The sequence below is a fragment of the Panicum hallii genome, chromosome 3 (genome assembly GCF_002211085.1).
Source record: "Panicum hallii strain FIL2 chromosome 3, PHallii_v3.1, whole genome shotgun sequence".
NCBI classification, from domain to species: domain Eukaryota; kingdom Viridiplantae; phylum Streptophyta; class Magnoliopsida; order Poales; family Poaceae; genus Panicum; species Panicum hallii.
This window is the reverse complement of record NC_038044.1, coordinates 38,041,198-38,045,953: the sequence shown is the minus strand read 5'-3', so window position 1 is coordinate 38,045,953 and position 4,756 is coordinate 38,041,198.

The window sequence follows — 4,756 nt, the reverse complement described above, 5'->3', positions numbered from 1 at the left end:
GTTATGAAGTAAAATAGTTTTGTGTGCACACTTGAATGTAATGTTGCATTGCATGTAGATACGACTACTTCTGCAAACGGTACCTACGAGATCTCCCAGAAGTCTGCAGAGGATGTTCCTGAAGACCAAGTGAACATCACCAAGGGATTAACTGAAGCCCCGAACCAAAATTCGGAAGATATTGACGTATTCTATGCATTAAGTTCTTAGGAATTGCTTGAAACCCTAGTTGCATAATTCCAGGAACCGATGTACTGAACACTAGAACTTGAGTCCGACTAGCTACTATGCTAATAGGACCGGTAGAAGTCGGGTGATTTCCTGTCACTCGCGCGATATAGGAATTGTAATATTTACATTCTTGTAATCACTATAAGGATGACGGACGGGGTTATGTGCAGTATCATGGAAAGGAATGATACCCCGTCTGTGTTGATAAATTGGATAAGGTCGCGGTGTGTGCCGATCGGGGTTAAGCGTTTGAAAGTACTAACCACATGCTGCGAAATATGGTAAGCGGTAAGCCTAGTAACCAATCGGCCCGAGGAGTGGACATACCTCCCACCACATGTATTTGGTTCTTTTGGTTACTTGATTCGACGTGTGGGAATACGTGTTGCAAGGGCAACCAGGAATATGGGTTTTGTAGTCGCGCTACAGACGTATGTCCTGCACTTTGGAAGTGCGTATGGTCCTGCAGTCGCTTGTGATGGATCTGATCCACGAGTCAGAATGAAAGGCAAACGGTTGCTTCGGAACGACCCTTTGGTGTTCCAAGCGTGTGAGTTAGGTTTACCTTGCAAGGTTAAATTCGATTTAGAATCGTCCGCTTCTCACGAAGATTGAGACTGCTTGATCCCTTTATCACACAGAGTAACAAGAGCAACTATATGATGAGTAATGCTGATGGTTGATGTAAAGAGCTCTACCTTGCTTGAGTAGATATAGGTGCTTATCTAGAATGGATAATCAACTAGAACCTGAAAGCTAAAAGTTGAAATTAAGGATCTACTTTTGTTGCTTTTCAGCTGAAACTAAACCCAGAACCCTTATAAGCCTTCATAAGTCTAGTTACATGGCTAAGTATACCTTGAAACGGTAAGCCTTGCTGAGTATTAGTATACTCAGCCTTGCTAGTTTTATGTTTTTCAGGTAAAGCCTTTGAAGATCCTACTCTTCCCCTGTCTTGGCCCTGTGATCTTCCAGATGGTTGGTCCATGGAATGGGATCCGTCCCCGGCCAGCACTGATGATACCGAGTGATGTCGTGCCCGGGCTTAGCACGACATCCGTCTTGACGACGTGTTGTAAATCATCGCATATGTTTTTTCACTGCCAAAACAATTTGTAATGTTTTCTCTAGATTTGAAACTTCGCACTACTTTTAGAAACTCTTGTAATGTATTTACTTGTGATGTAAAGTATGATGGTGACTGTATCTCTGGACTCACCTTCGTGTGAGGTAACCTTATTTGATCCTGTGTATCGGTGGTTTATCGGGACGCTACCTGACAGGCCAAGGGATTATACCGTTTGAAGCATGTTGGAGCCCTCAGGAGTGGACTCACGTACTTGAGCCGGTATAATTCAGGTTGGTTCTGCCACACACAGACACGTGTAAACGTTAGTCCGAGCCGTGATCGGCTCGTCATTCCTCCCCGGTATCGGCTATGAAGAGCCGATTGCATCAATACCGGATCGGATCTTTGGAATAGGCAATATATATATATATACTTGACAACAAAATAAATCTTGCTTCATAAATATCAATCTAATCCAACCCACAATAACTAAGCCCTCACTGCACAATCGGAACGTCCTACGCGTGATTGAGCCTAACAAATACCCAAAAGTATCGGAACAATCAACCTAACCAGAGATCCAAAAACCAGCCGAAGAGCCGATTCCTGAAGCAATCTCTTTTCGAGCCACGATTTGATACTAATCAAACTGCCGGAACCTTCAACTCGTTTGCAAGGCCTAATCATGCACATATTGAGCTAAATCTCTAATAAATAGAAACTAGTCGTAACAGATTGGATCTACTGATAAGGATAAAGCAAGACATGACCATCGCGTTCAGGATCGGACGTGATGACCACCAAACACTCATGAGCAACAGACAAAGCATGATCGGAATAGGAAGAAAATAATGTTACTCTATGCATGTTAAGATAACCAGCGCTACTCGCCATCTACAAGGCTTCAGAACGAGTAACACATAAAATGAATGAGTAAGGGTGATGCTGCCCCGATCACGCAGAACGTGGTCGGGGCCACATGGCACATACCCGAGAAAACCCTAGAACAGGGGAGGCGATGCGCCGAGAGTTGTTGATGAATGCTTCCTCTCTTGTTTATTCATGGTACATATTTATAGTCCGTAGACTTGTCTTTGTTAACCAACCCTAACCAAACATGACATGACTCTTAACTGCCTATATCTATATTTACACGGCCTTTCTGGCCCCAACCATCCATACAAGGTCCAATTCGCAAGCCTATTATAGTTATCTTCCAAGCCCATCTTGCTCCATGGCCCACTTTCGGCCCATCCAGATTATGGTGATAACAACGGGTCCGTCCCAGCAGTCTCTGCAGAGCCTCCTACTGGAACATCATCCCAGCAAACGCGGTCCCGATCATCTTTTGATGCTTGGGGTCGGCAGGAGAAGAAGAAGGACTGCACCACAGACAAAGTTAGCATCCAACACACAAGACTTGATAATTCTACAAGACGGTGGCCCCCATACCTGGTGGGTTCGACTATGTTGGCTTTACGCTTGCGCACCACCCGACGACCCCGAGGGACTGATGGCAAGGCTTCCACCAACTCCACGGATGATCCGGGGGAGTTGTTCTTGTTCGCCTTTCCATCAGTTGTTTTCTCTGCTAGGGGGTTTTCCCTTTCAGTCGTCTCACCGCTAGGCTAATCGTCAGAAGATTGAGCCTTTTTTGCTTCAGCTGCGGCGCTGGGAAGAAGGTGGTATGGCTGGGGGATGTCGGCTTGTGGAAGATAACTCCGGTACAATGCCGTGTGTCCCTGCAGAGGATTTTCAGTCAGTGGAAGTTCCAGAACAACAGAAATTCCTTCAAGTAGTCGAAACTTTACCGGTTCTGGAGGATTTTGTGCTGAGAACAGCTCTGGGACGTAGGGCAACGTGTTGACATTCAACAGCTTGACTCGGATGAGCGTGGCATCATCGGTCAACTCCTCTGTGCACATCCGAGATAGGTCTCAAGCACCGATGTACTCGAAGCCTAGCGTATGGCGTGCTGGATTGGTTGGATTCGGCATTTGAAGAATGAAAACATTACTGACGCGCCGGTCACCCCTATCTCCTTATAGGCTGCTATGAGCGCTAGCAATTCATTGACTTGGTCCATGTCAACCTTGGCGAGCTCGATATTTCACTCCGGCCGCAGGACCGGGGGTTTACCCGTCGTTTCAGGGAGTTGGGGGACATGGTTCCCGATGTAAAACCAGTGGTTTTTCCATTGAGGGATGTTGGAGGGGAATTTGTAAGAAAGATATCTGTCATCGGCCTGTTGCCTAAGCTGGATGCCGGTTGTGACATTTCAGGTACTTAGGAGCTAGGCATGCTAATTTTTAGTATGAAGTTGAGCTTGTTAGTGTGAAGTTTGTGTTTGTTTCGATGAATGCCTTTAAGAACTTAAAAACATGTTAAAGGGTATTTTTGTAATATTGGGAAAAATTAGGGTTCTTTTTTAAATTGTGTATAAATGGGAGGTAATTTCAAAAATATGAAGGGTTAATTTGCAAATATGAGTTTTCACTCTTTAACCACTGTAAGAAGTGTAAATACTCCAAGGCTTCATTGAAAGGGTAAAACTTATTTTGGATTTATTTGAAATTGAATGAGTTGTTGATTTTTAAAAGTAGTTTCAAAACCCTAACTCTTTTTAAGTTAGACCCTAAAGCAAAGTGGTAGATCTTCTTAAGCTCTACACTTTTGATGTTGGGCATATTTTCATTAGCGCTATAATTTGGAAGAAAATTTTATTTTTCAGTGAGCTCCTTGAACTTTTGCAAAATTTACGAACAGATCCTCATCTTCTTCCTCCTGCTTCGCCCTCTCTGTTTCTCTGCAGCGCCGCCCACCGCCCATCGCGGGCGTTTTCCCCAGCCACTAGCTGCCCCTTCGCCGCTCCTCCTGCGCCACCTGGCCCCAGCTCGCCCGCCCGCCGCTTAACCGACCCCGCTGGCTCCTCCTCGCGCAGATGCGTCGCGGCGCTGCCTGCCTGAGCCGGCACGCGCGCCGTCGACCACCAGCAGCTGCTTGCTGCCCACCCGCACACCTCTTTTTAGCTTGGGAACGCACCCAGTAAACTTATCCTTTCTTCTATCCCCTCGCGGGCACCCGCATTCCTGTTCTCTTCTCCACTCGACTACTTCGCCGGAGCTCCTCTGTCCACCGCCGTCAGCCGTCTCTGCCGCTTCTCCTCTCCAATTTCGTGCTCCACTGGCACCGTCGCATCTCATTGCCCCATCCTGATCCACTCTTCTTCCTCCTCCCACGCACGCGCAGCCGAGAACATCACGCCTGCGATCTCACTTTCTGACGCCGTTCTAATTCTAGTCGAACCGAAGTTCCACCCCTTCTCCTTCGCCAAGGGCACCATCAGCACCACATCTCCACGCCAAAGCTCCCTGACCAATTTCCTTCACCTTCCTGCACTCCAATCGCCGGAACACCGTCGCCACCCTCGGAACCTCACCGCGCCGGCTCTATATC